Below are 17,801 nucleotides of genomic sequence, written 5' to 3'. Positions count from 1 at the left end.
TGCTTCTAGCTTTACATCCCAGATAACTACAAGAAAATAAAATGAATGTATTTGCATTACAAGTGAGGGTTGTGGAAGAAATAATAATAATAATAATAATAATAATAATAATAATAACTTTATCTCATTAGAGGAAAGTGTGACTGGGTAAACTGACAGGAGAGAGACTGACACACGGTGGGTTAAGCAAAGATTTTTAGAACTATCAGCTGACGCAAGGTGGGATGAGAGTGTTAGACAGCTAGGCGACGTAATAGAGTAAATAAAACATCACAATGAAGGTATCAATAATGATTTTAAAACATTTTATACGTTATTTTGGAACGTCTGAGAAGTGGGATTGCATACATAGTTTGAGTATTTATTTATTTGGTAATATGTTGGAAAACTTATTATCCATTTGAACAAAATAAAATTTGGCTGAACAAAACTTTCTTGTTGCTTATCAGCAAAATTTCTTTGTATAAATTGAAAATGAATTTTTGTGACTTTTTGTTATCAGCATCATGAAAAATAAAATTGTGCAGCTCTTAATACAAATAATTTGACAAGATTGCAAGGTTCCACATAATTTATTGTATTAAATTTGGATTTATTTTTGTGTGTTTTTGTTTTGTTAGAATTTTTTGTTTTTGTTTTCTTTTTTTTCTTTTTTTTTTTTTTGTTGTTGTTGTTGCTTAAAATGACATTATTAGCTTAAGTTTTAACTGGTATCAGATGGAACCCCAGGAATGACAGCTTGTACATGCCAAGTCATGAATCTCTTTTTGAATTGTTTAATTTAAGTCTATTGTGCTTTAGCAAAATCAAGAAGTGAATGTCTATCTACACTGCATATCAGTTTGACCATGTAAAGACCCATTGTTATGTCAATTTTCAAATGTGCTTACAAATCGATACAACACTAGCGCAGTTACTTTTTGTAGATCCAAAGATAGCTTGTTGACCGCATCTCAGCTTTAGTATGCCCATAATATAGTAACAATGTAAACTGGGGTCTTAGATAATTTTATGTATTATTGAGAGTAATAAGGAGATAATAGAGTTTAATGGCAATCTCTGCTCTCTCAACTAAATAAAGCAAACTGGTTTCGATATATTTTCTTCACTTTATTTTTCATTAAGAACTTGAGTTCCAGCTTTATGCGAGTTCATTAAGCGTTAGTAATGGCTTTTCACACATAGTCCTCAGCATTAAAATAATTAGCAACAATATTCATATAATTGTTCCGTATATACAGTTAGCAATAGTTGCATTTTTCGGAGAAATACTTCAAATATAAATTAAAAGGAATGATTCAAAACGTTTTCTTAACAGCGTTTTCAAAACAGGTAAAATTGGAACATGAACTGTGTTCTTTGTCTTAAATGTTTCGACCGTTCCTACGTAATAGTTTTTGCTGACCAAACGTTTTATTTTTTTCTGTTCTAGTATAATGTGTAATTAAAAGAGCATACAATTTTCATTCAAGAATATTTTGCCCGTCACATGTTCCAGATAAAACGATTCTCAACAGAGGACTAACAGGAGCTGTTTATCCAATTCTTATGTTACGCGTTTAGGCTCGAATAAACAGTAACACAAGAAAGAGCGATAACAACAAATTTTGAAAAAATTAACAAATTATTTATTTCCCTGGAAAAATACTGTAATAATGAAATATAAAAAAGAACTTACGGTTTTAGGAATCAAATCCAAAAATAATCCAAGAATAATCCACGAATAAAATTGTAGAAGTTCTAATAATGAAATTTTCTAATGAATTCAAATTCTAGTCCCAACGAAGGTTCCAATATGGAAGGCGATTATGTATACTGTATCCATTGTGGTGTTGGAATGTCTATAGGTCTGTGTTATTCACAAACATAAATCCGGCATTTGAAATTCCCAATAAAATTTAATGAAATGTTTTGTCGAAGAATTCTGTATGAGCATACATATATTTCCAGGGATAAAAAATAATCAATCCTTTTTAATGCAATAATTCGAATAAACATTAAAATAACTCCAAACTGACACTTCAAAAGAACACCTTGACATCAAATATTTTAAGCCCAGCCTGAGAGATCGCTCTCTAAGCATCACTATTAAAACTAACAAATGCGCAATTTCGGAAATGCCTGAATTTCGAAATAGAGGGTCACGTGATAACCTTTAAAAAAAAAACCAATCACTTTACTCCGAGAATAAAAAAAAGTTGTTTACTTCACTAAAAACTATTTACATGTCGAGGGTCACGTATCCAACACAACCTCGATCTCATCCTTGTTATTCCTACAATAACAATAAATATAAAAGAACTTGTTCACGTGATTGGTACTAATTTTGAATTAAGGTCGGAAATTGGGTCAGCTTTATGTGTTTACAAATGAATAAGTCAAGGTCAAACTATTTTCTGAAAAATATTCCAAATTACGTAAAGAATATTATATTGTAATAGCATGTACAATACAATTTGCTTTTAAAGCTGACAAACAAACAATAAAATTAAAATAAAAATTAATTAAATCACTTACACGTAACACACTGAGATTGCTTCTCGTCCTCCCGTTCAGCTTCTCTGAAGTTCGTCGTTATTTGGCAAGTTGTGCACCACTTTATATTCTGATTTTGACATTCGCAAATCTTCTGAATTCATCAAAGAAAAAAATGAAAATGCATATTTCGCATAATTTAAAACATTTTGGTCTTAATTTCACGTAACTGAAAAATAAAATCAGTACAAATGATTTTTATATTTTCATGGTAAATAAAATATTGGTTTCTTCAGTCTAACGTATTGTTACAACGATGCACTACCTTAACAACAACTCTCTCTCTCTCTCTCTCTCTCTCTTTATGTATGTATACATACATACATACATACATACATACATACATACATACATACATACATATAATGTTGTCAAACAAGTAAGAAAGGTTTTAAGTCGTCCCATTATGAGATTCCAACCAGACCCGCAAGTTACGGCACTTGCCTTCCTTGCAGGGCTCACGGTACTAATACTGTCTCTTGATGTCAGCTTACATTCAGGACAACATTTGTATAAATAGAAGACAGAATTTTGTATATCTTCAAATCTGGTCATAAACCGTTATCCAAATGTAACATCCGTCATTATTTTCATTTACACGAAGCAACTGTCATGTTCTGTTTTCAGACTAGGTGAAAATATCGGCATGTGAAACAAAATGCCACTTTTTGAATTAAGACAAGTAGTTTTCTATTTAATCAGTAACGTTAAACTCTTAATGGTAAATTATTTTTTATTTTCTTGTCGATTTTATTTGTATGCACATTTATATGTTTTGTAATTTCCGTTTTTGCTTATTTTCTTTGATATTCTTATCAGCGTCCGTTAGTTCGTTCATTCAAATCATTTTCGAGTAGTATTATCATAACGATATGAGACCGGCTGGCCAGTTTCGGTTTACAGTCGCTAAAGCCCTTCTATATTCCTTGTGACTTTATTCACTAAGGATTTTTACACACGCGTACATCCATGATTGAAACTCGTTTCAGTCCTCAAGCGAAGTTTCTCCAGGTGTCCAAGTCAGATCAATGCAGCCGCTGAGAGCTTGTTGTTTTATTACTGATCTGCAGCATATAAGTTCTTGCCTGCATGATTTAATCTCTTTCGTAAGACAGCTTTAGTCGATAAATGGGGTATTCAACTATAATTCTCAAAGAGGAAACCAAACATTTCTTGACATAGCTTTCATGGCCACTCAGCAATAATTTCAATCGTTTTATTTGAGAAAATGACTCAAGTTATTGTTGGTGGAAGTCCTAATTAATAATCTGAGATATAATATTACCGGTACACGTGTTGGACTAAGTATACAATCTTTAGGATTGATATGTTCATTATAGAAAATAATAGGCGGTGGTACGGTAATTCTAAATGGCTTCGTTGTTACATTGACTAATAGGGAAGGGTGCATTACATTGTTTTTCCCCAGTGCTGTTAATTTATATATGAGTTCTTTTCTTTTACATGTAAATAGTTTTAGTGACCTAGCCCGTTAGCATGACCTACTCTTATCAAGATATATGTTAGGTTGGCATCACACTGTCGGAACATTATATTGTTCTTTATCAGCTGAGGAAATATCGAGCTTAGATTGGTTGCACAAGAAATTATAAGTAGAATCTGATGATGTTATGTTATGTTAATAATAGCTACGAGTACGCATAATTTTTTGAGACATAGTTTAGTCTGAAACAACCTCTGAGCCGTCAGAGATTTGTTTTGGCCCTCTAGGGACTTATCTGGGGGTGAAGATTCGAACTGCCTTAATTGACACTGACTCACTGACTACAACAAACGTGTTGCGTGTATGAAATGTGCTTAGCAGCTTAAGACATCAGCGCGTTTATTTGCAAAGAAATACCATGTATATGATCGTTAACGAGTCTAAGTTCCCGAGTTCAAATCGCGCAAGCACGATGATGATTTCGCAGATGATTGATAATCGGACATACCATCTGCAAGACGAGATGAAGCTTCATTCAAACATGCATCCGTCGATCATATGAACGGTACAGCAACGAGCAGCTCCAGTGGAACATCAACATTACTCCCATTGCGAATGTTGCTATGCCACTTATCACGGGTTCCAACGTTGGCTATACATGCATGAGTGGTCACTTTTGCAGTGATGCCCGTGTGATCTTGAACCGCAAAGACACATAAACCATCAATTATAAAATCGACAAAGGTTTTTCTTAGATCGGCAAAACGTTTGATGCTCCCACCTGACAAGGTTCGGAATGGACTCTTTTCAGATGTGTGAAAGTTCACGTCGCTGTTTCAAGCCATGCCACGGGTTGAGTCACAATTCAGCGTCAGCGTTTATCATTAGTTATCAGTGATAAACTTAAAAATGATAGCAATCAATGTTTTGAATGTCCAATCTTATTCAGGCTAAAGATGAGCCAGAAAAATACCGGTAGCACCAGAGTGAACTCAAATTTGGCACCATTAAATTTTCTTTTCAAGTTATTGGCATCAGTAAATTTGAAGACCTAACCATGAAATTGTCGTTAACGTGTTCGCTTGGAACAGCGGCCTTCAGCTGATTCGAGTATCTACAGACACAATAACTAACATTCATGCTGGTGGTGTAACATTGATTTGTTATTGGTGCATGGTTCAGAGAGGCGGAATCATTACATTACGTATGCATACAAGATTTTCCCCGAATGGTGTACCTCCACAAGAAGTACGAGCGGACGAAATTTCCATGTAGATGTTGCATGCATTTATCACTCAAATGACGACTATAATTTTTATCATGAGTCAGTTATAAAAGCCTCAGAACACAATCATGCAATAGGCTGAAAAGAATGTTTTGAAATTCACCGCAGTACGGCGGAAAAAATTGGTCCTGTATTTATTTTACGTGGACATCGAAAGGTTGAATGTTCCCGTAGAATCTTCGGACATTTCTTTTAAGCTGACCTAGATTATCTAAACGAGCTGCACAACATTTGCAATGATTATCCGCTGACCGCTGAAAGTGCTATCGGTGCCCCGCAAGTGTTCGTCAGCATATCAATGTGAAATTGAGGATGATTCTGGACGCATGTTTACAGAATGCGTCAAGCTTGATTTCGACTCGCGGTTGGAAATGCGTGTGCTGAAAATATATGTAATGTTGCGATTTCGTCAGCGTGGCTTGGTGCTACTGTATACATCAATGAATAGAGATCTGCACACGGTCGCAACTCAGCAGTTTATAAAGACTACTACAAGTTCCTGGACAAGACCGTAATCGGGAAAACCATGGAAAATCATGGAGAGCCTTCGGAAGCAAATCAGCGTCGACCTAATATGGGATAGCGAACAAGTCAAAATTCAACAGGCCCATTGCGGACCTGGTTTTCGATTCTCTCAAGATTTTCGATGGCGGACTCATTTCTGCCCACATTAAAAAATTGAAATTGAAACTTAAGCTAACAAAGCAGGACTATTTTTGCTCATCCGTGCTGGACTTATTAATAATGTACGAGTTCCGATGTGACAAAAATCAAGGCTCGGTATGGTCACAACGTCCAAATACTATACATGGAACAGACTCCAGGCATAATTGATAAAAGAGTTTGACACCAGTGAGTACACGTAAGACCATTTTGTGTTTGCAAAACTAACAAGAAAGTAATGGGAAATTCAAAAAGCAAGCACATCCAGGAATATATGTTTCTTCACCACATAATGTACTCGATCGTGTTTGGGACTGGCATAAACATCAAGAAGACCAAAAGGAGTCTGACATGTGCTTGTGCCAAATGATCTATGGCGTGACTTGTAAGTGGAATCCTTATACGAGCGACGTGTATTAACATATATATTCCAACTCCCCTGGAGCATGCAGATACCGATCGAGATTGTCATCGATTAGTGGCTGTAAAACCGCTTTACAGAACCTCTGGCAACAATCTTCTGCCTAACTGCATCAGCCAATTTTATACTGATTATACGTGTGGTTTCATTATTCAACGCTATTACGACCAAGCCGAGCAGTGTCAGTCATTCGCTACAATGTCCCTCACGATGCATAAACAAGTTCTGCGCGTACGGATGCCCGAATAATCGTCTGTACAATTGTATAGTTAAATCATTTCACAAGTGTTTGATCGTGACGCAAGCTGACATGTCCACCACCAACAAGCACATAATGTTTCATCAACAACAGAGCAACAGCTCAAAGAAATTATTTACCTGGATCCACCTGTACAGGTCGCGACCAGCTAATGATAGCCGTCCATGGATATGCTTGGAGGCATCTGCAATACCTATTGAAGCTTTGGACGTCAGTGGTTCGGCTTCCGTATACCTGCTGAAATATTCACGACCGTTAACGCATATTTGTATGTGCTTATCTCATCTATGGTGTCCCGAGTAGCTTCGTTAACGTAACAACGATATTATCGTCTAGGTTGTAGACTGCGCGAGAGAACCGTTTGGGTCCACCCATAGAACCGAAGATTTTTAGGAACATAAACTTCTGTTTTCCACACCATAAAACAGTTCAAAGAAATCTGACTCAGGCATTACGTGTTAAAACCCATGTTGGATTTTAAGTACGTGTTTTCATGTGGCATCGCACGATTGAATTATTCCTTAGCTGACATTCAACATGGCATTATGAAAAAGATTTTTTTTATCGCCATTGACTTCTCTGTGCGGACAAAGACGCGACCACACAAACATGGAGACATGTTTCCTAAATCGGTTCGTGTGCTGATCATTGGCCCGACCGTATCCGGGAAAACCCAACCGTTGTTGAATCTGATCATGAGACAGTTAATGTGTAACCGCTTGTACGCGATTTCAGCATCGAAGGACGAACAACCGTGCTATGGTGTACTCAAGAATTTCACAGAATCGATTGCACCGTCGAATATGTCTTTGTCGCCTACTGAGTTGTGTTCCACAATCGATGAAGTCCCTTTGAGTGACGACCTTGACCCAAATTATAATAATCTCGTAGTGCAAGACAATGTTATTATTGAACGACAAGACATCGCCACGAGAATATTTTCCGTGATCAGCACACAAATACAGGTATGATCTATGTGGTCAAACGATACGCACACTTGCCCGAAGTGATCAGGGATAAATGTAAGATGTTGATGAGATTTCATGGTGTTGACAAGCATGACCTTGAAAATATTCATTGCACTTCGTACGCCGCCGAGGTTTCGTGAGATCAGTTTTTAAATTATGTACGCTGAATTTACATGGGTCCTATATGCTTTCCTTACAATCTACTTGACCAGAACTGGGAGAAAAGTATCGCGCTTGACTGAACAAATCATTTTAATAATCACGATAAATGTATGATATATAAAATACAGAGAAAACAGCCAGCGCTGTTATACGAGAGTATGCTGCACAAGATTGATTGAAATTGAATGTTGATAAAATCCATGCGTAAAATCACAGAGCAAGTAAAAAAAAAATTCGCTGAACCATCGTCGGTATGATAAGAACAGATGATGAATCGGGTCCGATTGTCAGGACAGTCCAAGTGTCATGTTCACACCCACTAAATCCACCCGAGCACATGTCCTAGAAACCCAAAAATATTTACCTGAATGTGGCCCCGAGTGATTTGATATCGATTATCATTTGAAACCTTCCTCCGACAAGTAATGTAGGACCACCCCACTAATGTTGACAGCGACGCATGCGCAAGAGTTTGAAGCAGCCAGACGTCAGCGTATCTCAGAGCTCTTAATTTGTTTGCGGCCGGGATCTCTGCGATAAAACACGACGGCGGAATATTTCCATTTTTGGCGTCCATTACTGCGTTGTTTCGGCTGAAGCTCCCGTTGTTGCAAACGTACCCGAGTTAGGGGCCATCGCAACCTCACCCGCAATAGCTATAAAAATTTGGAGGATGTATATCTTTATCTATCCAGTCGGAGCCAAAGGTTCCCAAGTGGAAGCGGTTTTCGGTTATGGCCTCGCCGTTGATGGAAATAGAAGCACGCCCATTGACCGACTTCCGATGTCAGTCAAACATTTCAGATGTGCTTTTATGCCGGATGAACTTGCATCTATGATGCCCCGCACGTGGGGAACCGGCATCGTTATCCTGGATTTAAAAGCAGGACCTGGAATGCATTGTATTGCTTATGTGGTAGTGCTTCGACATTTCTTGCAAATTGGTTTGTACGGTCCTGTCCCCTTCGTGAAGTTGTCAATTATTTACCCCCGGGGAGCTAGTGTCCCTTAGACAAAAGACCTTTTTTACTTAATCCTATCGTACAAGCTCAGATAGACGGCACAATTGTGGACATCCTGCTCTGCATGTACTTGTGGGAAGCAAAGCTTCCTCAAGCCCAAGCCCGGAAGCACTTTCTGCTTTTGTACTTAGTCACTACGCCAGTTGACATTTACAGTCCCGATGGCACAACGACCCGACGCGGTGCTAAAGATTTACGCACCAAAGGCAACGTGACTAAGCATAATTGTGGGGTTATTGATGATGTCCACCCGGGAGAGCTTGCGAGTATCCAAGATCAAACTGGAAATCTGCAAAACTCTAAGGTGGACATTCAGGAGATTGCTTTGAATCATTGAGCAACGATAGAGAAACATTTAGCCGAAATCACTCATAACTATTGAATCAATTGTTTGTCTTGCAATTTATAATAAATTGCATTGATGTTTCTGAGGCAATTCAATACATGGATCCAAAGATCGCCGAGATGTCTTCGCCAGTATGCGTAGTAATATCATAGAATTGATCAACACGGAATCTCCACCGACAAACGAGAGGAAAAAACTGACTTCTTAGCACGTGTCCGACTGGCATTTAACGTTATTGATGGGGATTACTTTGATAGACCTATGCATCAAGTCTTAAAGGAACGAAAGTCTGATTCGGATTAGTTCATCTTATACGGATAAAGAGGTGAGCGTGATGTAATAACATTTTTGGTAAATGATGACCAGAGTTTTAATATAACAAGTCCCGGCTATGTTAAGGGCTCGTTCATATAAACAGCATCGATATAATTAGTCAGCTGAGATGAAACTCAGTTCGAAGGACACAACATCTTTCCAAACGGGTATTTTGTTTATGATTTACCATGACATATACGTGATGGATTCTAAACATCCACGAGATGGTGATGTCGAATTTACAGATGAGGCCGTGGATCGGCTAACATCAAATGACAACCGTGATGGTGATTTTGTGCCGCTTACTGATGAATATCTGCGAAAGTCCAAGATTAGCAGACGCTCATATACACTCAGATTTAATCTTGCCAATGGTCAATTGTTCGAGGCCAGCTTGAAATCATTGCAGTCGAACGTGAAAACATCCAGTCACAGATTACACTCCAGGCTTGTAAACGCCTAGGAATTGTCTTGTACACTAGTAAAATTCACCAACCAATCAACACCGGTTACATTGCCCATCGGTTATGTTAAACCATCAATAACGAAACTAATAAAGATTCCGTTGATATATATTTCAATTTGTTTACATGCGACGGTAGCCGAAAATATAAGTTGAATGAGAGTTAAATTTATTTTAACGAAACGAAGGTATCCAGTCGCGTTTGTCAACATTAGTATCTTTTTGTTCGTTTCGTTAATGAAATATAACATAACTTTAACCGACTTTGGTGTTCCTTGTCTACTATCGCATTACTACAAACTGAACTGTATGTCATCGGATCTTGTTATGGATTCCAGTACGTATGTCATTCGACAGTAGAACACGTTGCACAACGCCGTTTATTCTGGAAGTAGGACGTCGGGCCAAACGAATTAATATCAGGGTAGACGTCTTTCATTGTAGGACTTTCCATTACCTCTAATTTCAAAGATTTTTTTCTTCTATATTCCTAAATTACTTTTTCGAATCTTCTTTCTGCAGTTCACGCTGATAAACGACCCTTTGATCTCGTCTCCTTTTGTATTCTTTGAGACGATATATGGGTAATCTCTCTCTCTCTCTCTCTCTCTCTCTCTCTCTGTAAACATGGATATATTGTAAATATCTCGCATGGCCAGCGCTCGTCTTGCTCACAAATGAACGAATTCTTGAATGCGTAATACCTACTTAGAGTCTGAATTTGTAGTTGTCTTTTCCCGCTTGTTTGCTAACTCTTAATTTATGTCTAGAGAAGTAAATAGTCTGCCGCAATTCTTGCTCGTAATTTTTAAAGTCAGCTGGTGGCATAGCAATGAGCAATAGTTCTTTACATTGCGTGGGTAAATTAAAAAGCTAAGTAGAAAAACGACACATCTCTATCCCCAGGAAGAATGATCCTCCAGACCAAAAGTAAATATAAACCACAACAAAACAGATAAAAGGCAAACGATGTTGATAAAATAAACTCACCTAAAAAGACTAAACAAAGATAAAAGCAAAAAATGCACAATACTTGTAATGCAATATGTACATGTTCCAAATGAACTTAACTCTTTTAAAAACTCCATTTGCTTATCTCTTAGAATACCAAAGAACTCGCCCCATTGGAAACACGTTGGCGTGCGTCAGTGACTGAGTGGTCATAAACGCTGAAACGCTGAATCTCTCATTAAAGTGTCTACTGCCTTATGACGGAGACCAAAATCCGTGGTTCCAGCACAGCAAATAGCCTGTGGTGACACGTCTAAGGGGTTCGGCATCCCTTCTATGGCAAGCAGGTTTCCTCCTGGAAATTATGTTTCCTCCACCTCACAAAGGCGGTCTCCCTTTATTCCCTTATTTACTGTAGGAATTGATGGTGAGTTGTAAATATAGATCCCTACACATCTTAAAAGCATTATCAAGGGAGTAGAGTGTGGAGTTGACCACTACACCCCAAAAGCTGAGATGCTCAGATAAGTAGAGAAGGAGTCTACAAAACATACATACATACATACATACACATACATATATACATATATAATATACATACATGCATACATACATACATACATACATACATACATACATACATACATACATACTGATAGACTCTTACAACATGCCTATCTGTATGCGATCGTGATGAGAAATATCTTGTAAGGATATATAACAATCTTCTACTTTTTGTCAGCACAACTCTCTAAAAACACACACGTTTGTGAAGTTCGTTATACCCTGTTACTACTTTACTGTCTCCCCATGACCGGTTTATTCACGAGTCTTAACAGATGAGGTATCGGTTGCGTATCTCCATGCAACGAGTCTTAACAGATGAGGTATCGGATGCGTATCCCCATGAAACTAGTCTTAACAGATGAGGTATCGGATGCGTATCCCCATGATGCTAGTCTTAACAGATGAGGTATCGGATGCGTATCCCCATGATGCTAGTCTTAACAGATGATGTATTGGATGCGGAGCTAGTAGCATAAATAAATAAAACGACATGTGCATTTAATGTACGACATGAACTCTACTTGTTTTTAGTTTTCTAGAAATAAAGAAGCAGACGCCATGTGATTGGGTCCGTTTGTGTCTACAACCATTTATGGTTATGTATATTTTCCTCCATGCCTTTTCAGAGTATTGCTTACTAACTTTGAAGCATCATTTTGGAATATACTAAAGACATGCAAACAGACCGAATGGATAAGAGATATATGAAAACAAGAAACAGACCACAAAGCAGATGAGGAAATTATTCTCCTTTGATGCTGAGTAATCTGCTATACTAATAAGTATCCATTTGAATTAAGTACGTTCTTCCGCCCTTAAATCTTGGTCAGCAAAAGTTTTATCCGGACACTGCCCCTCTGTAAACTCAAATTAGTGTTGCTTACGGAGCAGATGACACACTGAGTGGTTAATATGACAATTATATGAACTAGCGAAACACTTTAGAGAAATGCGCTTACAAAACAGACTCTTTTATCGGTAGCATACTGATGGTTCTGTGTCTCGTATATCTGTATCAGTGAGCAAAATTGTGAAGCTGGATAATATCTGATAAAGATTGTGTAAATATAAACTATCTGTAAATGTTAGCTTTTACTGTATTCGTCTTGAGCAAATATGTGTTGAATGCCCTCTTCTTTGAGAAGGTATTTGACAACCTAGACTCTATATTGTTCACCCTTATTCGTTCTACTCCTTCTTGTTTTTCGTCCTTCTGGAAATGTTTTGTCAAGGCATGTGCTGCAGGCGCCCATTTCTTATCCCTCACTTTCTGCAACCTAAGAAAACGTCCACGACTGTTAAAAGGTATGCGCATCCTTTGTCGCAAATGGCGAATTTAACTATATCCATGGGTCCAGGAGACCATTCATTATTTTTCCCTGAAACAACAATACTAGTTCTGTTTGGTGGTCTTCTGGGATGCTCTTTCTGAGTTTAACAGACCCTACTTTTGTAACCATTTTCTACTTTTGTATCTGTTGATGACGTATTTATGACCACTGCGTTCCTACTATTAAATTTTCTCAAGTCCCCCCAAAAAAACTAGATTGATTTGAAGCGTAGTAATAAACTTGCTTAAGAAAATCTTCCTAAGCAGACATGTTGCTTGCAAGTTTGATTATGAAAGGAATTAGCCTGAAAGACTTAGTTGTAAAACTTGACTCATCTTTTGTTCTCATTTTTCATATCCTCCTCTTTCAACTTTTCGTCTTCAAAATCATCCTGTTTCTGATCTCGACGATAAAGACAAATCAATGCTAATCTTTTTGCTTAATTGTTGATGTTTAATTTGTATAGTTCTCCATCACATCTGCTATTTATTGTACTGACTATACTTGTGGAATATTGTATAGATAAATATAAAAACTTGGCCTACATTGTACTGCCTATAATTGTAGAACATTGGTATAACTAAATATAAAACCTTGGCCTACATTGTACTGCCTATAATTGTAGAACATTGGTATAACTAAATATAAAACCTTGGCCTACATTGTACTGCCTATAATTGTGGAATATTGGTATAACTAAATATAAAACCTTGGCCTACATTGTACTGCCTATAATTGTAGAACATTGGTATAACTAAATATAAAACCTTGGCCTACATTGTACTGCCTATAATTGTGGAATATTGGTATAACTAAAAATAAAACCTTGGCCTACATTGTACTGCCTATAATTGTGGAATATTGGTATAACTAAATATAAAACCTTGGCCTACATTGTACTGCCTATAATTGTAGAACATTGGTATAACTAAATATAAAACCTTGGCCTACATTGTACTGCCTATAATTGTGGAATGTTGGTATAACTAAAAATAAAACCTTGGCCTACATTGTACTGCCTATAATTGTGGAATATTGGTATAACTAAATATAAAACCTTGGCCTACATTGTACTGCCTATAATTGTAGAACATTGGTATAGCTAAATATAAAACCTTGGCCTACATTGTACTGCCTATAATTGTGGAATATTGGTATAACTAAAAATAAAACCTTGGCCTACATTGTACTGCCTATAATTGTGGAATATTGGTATAACTAAATATAAAACCTTGGCCTACATTGTACTGCCTGTAATTGTAGAACATTGGTATAACTAAATATAAAACCTTGGCGTACATTTTTTCTGCCATGTCTTTTTCGACTCAGTCTCGTTTTCTTTTTTGCCAGCATTTACTTATCAATTCCTTTTATTTGTTGACGCTTCTTTTCTTCTTCTTCTTCTCCTTTCATCATACACAATTCGAGATGCTGTGTTATCTTAAAGGCCCTCCCCATAACCATCCTTTCCATCTTCCGTTACTGACCTCGGGAAGAAATAATTACTTTGCTTTTTTAATCAGCCCTTGCTTTTAACTTCTAAATTTTCCTTTTAAATGAAGAGTCTTCTTTAAGATGGCGGAAGTGTTCTTGGCAAATTTAAGTGACATCAGTGCTACTTCATCATATTGTCTTTAGGCTTTATGTGGCTTAGCGCTCATATTTTGTATGTCTACATTCACTGATAGTGGAAAAAAGTATAAATGAAAATCTTTTACGTCGTAGAATTTTAGGAGGCGTTTGATTATGCTATATTTATGCGATTGAATAGAGATATGTAAAGATCATGATTACGTCAGATTCAAAGCTGACGTCAGATAGCTTAAATTTACATTAAGTTGACGTGTGTTATAAAAGTTCCAAACGCACAACTGAATCACTCTTCATTTCATTCCGTTCAAAAGAGGATTGATTATATTTAAACACAACAAAAAAAAAATGTTACCTTCGCAACAGTGCTCGGAATACGTTGGACTGACAAAATATTTTGAGAACAAGAAAATACGCGATATGACAAATTAGGTTTATTCAGTTTTATAAAATCTCGATGGTGCATTACTGCGCAAAAATAAGTAAAACGAGTTCGAACTTGAAATTAATTCTTCATCAAAAAGTAATGACGAAACAGTCGAATAAATTAATTGGGTCCTAATTGACGTATTGATAGGTCAATAGGTGAGATGAATAATCATATCCGACTTATCCAGATCAACAATAGTGGCGGTTTAATAACTAATACAATACTTCATACACACTATAAGACATTTTTGCCAACCTTTCGATCGGCATGTAAAATATTTGACTGAAAAAAAATTAATTATTTTCATAAATGCATACATACCAGGGGCATAGCAAGATATTCTACCCCCCCCCCCCACCTTGCAAAGCTTAATTATTACACCCTCTCCCAATCCAAAAGGCACTTTGATGTGAATTTTGTCCCCCTCCCTTCTCGCCATCACCCACCCCCACACAGCTGTGGTGGATGCCTGGGCGGTTGCTACGCCTTCAAATACATACATACATACATACATACATACATACATACATACATACATACATACACTATCAACAAAAGTCCAATAACTACGTAGATGAAATGTTTAATTAAGGAAAGAAACTCCTATACATGCCTGGAAATATATAGTAATTTTGGAATTATATACAAGTATCTAAACAGCCAAATATATTGGAAAATAACTTGTCAGCATTAAATAGGTCATTCATATATACGCGCTGGTTAAATGTCATGTTTATTTAACTGCTTTCAACTACACACGTCCGTAGCTCTTTATTTTTAAAATCCGTTTTCAATCATGTACAAAGATATACGTATAATTTGTTAGATCTTATAGCTGTTTTAGTTTGACTTTTAACTAGTTACTACATGCATATTTAGGCGTGCTTTACATCAACAATGACAACATCCATTAAATCTGTATTCTTTCCCTTAGAATAGTTTTCAAATGTAACAGTTCGAAATAAGTTTTAAGTAGGCACTTTGAAAGTCGACAATGAGAGCAGGAGTTTGCAAAAATAAATTCACGATTTTGATGTGTGAAAGACTAAAATAGCCTAATTATTTTGCATACTGCAAATGCTGAACAGCCAATGTCTGTAAATAGCGATATGCATGGCATATATTGCCAGTGGTGAATTGCCTACGGCTATACAATAGCAATATGCAGGATATATATTATCAATGCTGAATTGGCTAAGGCTATACAATAGCAATATACAGATATGTCTATTGTCAATGCTGAATTGCCTAAGACCATACAATAGCAATATGCAGGATATATATTGTCAATGCTGAATTGCCTAAGGCTATACAATAGCAATATATATATATATATATATATATATATATATATATATATATATATATATATATATATATATATATATATATGTATTGTCAATGCTGAATTGCCTAAGGCCATACAATAGCAATATGCAGGATATATATTGTCAATGCTGAGTTGCCTAAGGCTATACAATAGCAATATGCAGGATATATATTGTCAATGCTGAATTGCCTAAGGTTATACAATAGCAATATGCAGGATATATATTGTCAATGCTGAATTGCCTAAGGCTATACAATAGCAATATAATGATATATATACATTGTCAATGCTGAATTGCTTAAGGCTATACAATAGCAATACGCAGAGTATATACTGCCAATGTTGAACTGCATACGGATATACCAATGATTAAGAACACCACTTGTACCATTCCTGTCGTATCGGACCAAGATCTTAGGTCCGAAATGAAGGACAGAGTCATATCTAAAACGTAAGCGATGACATTTTAAGGAGAGATAAAGGTAAATAAGGATTCTTTGGTCAGAAGTGAAGTTTGGTGTTCGTATCCTTTGGTAGACACAATAACAAATTCCTCTGTCGAGTTAGTAATGATTAAGGGCCAAGAGAAATATTTACAATTATAATGTCTCGCATGTTCGTTCACCGCGGATCGCTGTGTTTGCTGTACATTTATGCTGATAGACTGGTTTGATTGGTTTGATGTTTTACGGTACAGCAATACAGGTACGTTATTTAGTACCGAAGCAATTGGAGAAAGTGTTTTGCCTAAGAATAGACCACAACATCTATTCTTTATCCAAGACTAAGGGTAGGAGTAGAGGCTAAAGGTATAATATCATACAGGGTAAACATGTATATTAAGTTTGAGTTATGGATGCAGCCTTCTGACGTTGGAAATTTCTAGAAATGAATATATATATATATATATATATATATATATATATATATATATATATATATATATATATATATATATATATATTCTTTTTATGTCACGGTAGAACTAGTATTTTCAATCTGGTGCAGACTTTTACAATCGCAACAATTAAACAAGTTGTGTAGCTATTTTTGACAATGTTTTGAGCGTGAAGAGTAAGTGTCTTATCGTCAACGTAAAATGACACCGCTTATCCAAATATACGTCCAAATGCAACTTCATTTCTTTTATGAGCTTGCGACTGATGGCTACACGAAATAAATAAACTTTTAACAAATTGTAACCAATTAAGAAGGCTGACATAAAGTTGGAAATTCAAATAATAACACTGATTCATCAAAAGAGCGAGGACTGAAGTACACGGAGATGTAAGAGCAGTTCAGCTGTAACACCTTTCCTCCAGAGGTTTTTGGATTATGACCGCAAACTCTATTGGGTAAATGTAGAGATTTCAGTATCCTGGGTATATGTAGAGATTATAGTAGCCTGGGTCTATGTAGAGATTATAGTATCCTGGGTCTGTGTAGAGATTTCAGTCTCTTTGGTATATGTATATATTTCAGTATGCTAGGAATATGCATAGATTTCAGTATCTTTGGTAGGCCTATATGTAGAGATTTCAGTATCCTGTGTATATACAGAGATTTCAGTGTCATTGGTATATGTGGAGATTTTGGTACATTTGGTATATGTAGAGATTTCAGTATTTTTGGTATATGTAGAGATTTCAGTATACTTGGTATATGTAGAGATTTCAGTATCTTTGGTATATGCAGAGATTTCAGTATCTTTGGTATATG

The sequence above is a fragment of the Sinohyriopsis cumingii genome, chromosome 16 (genome assembly GCF_028554795.1).
Source record: "Sinohyriopsis cumingii isolate HCF-2022 chromosome 16, ASM2855479v2, whole genome shotgun sequence".
NCBI lineage: Eukaryota > Metazoa > Mollusca > Bivalvia > Unionida > Unionidae > Sinohyriopsis > Sinohyriopsis cumingii.
This window is presented reverse-complemented; position numbering follows the sequence as displayed.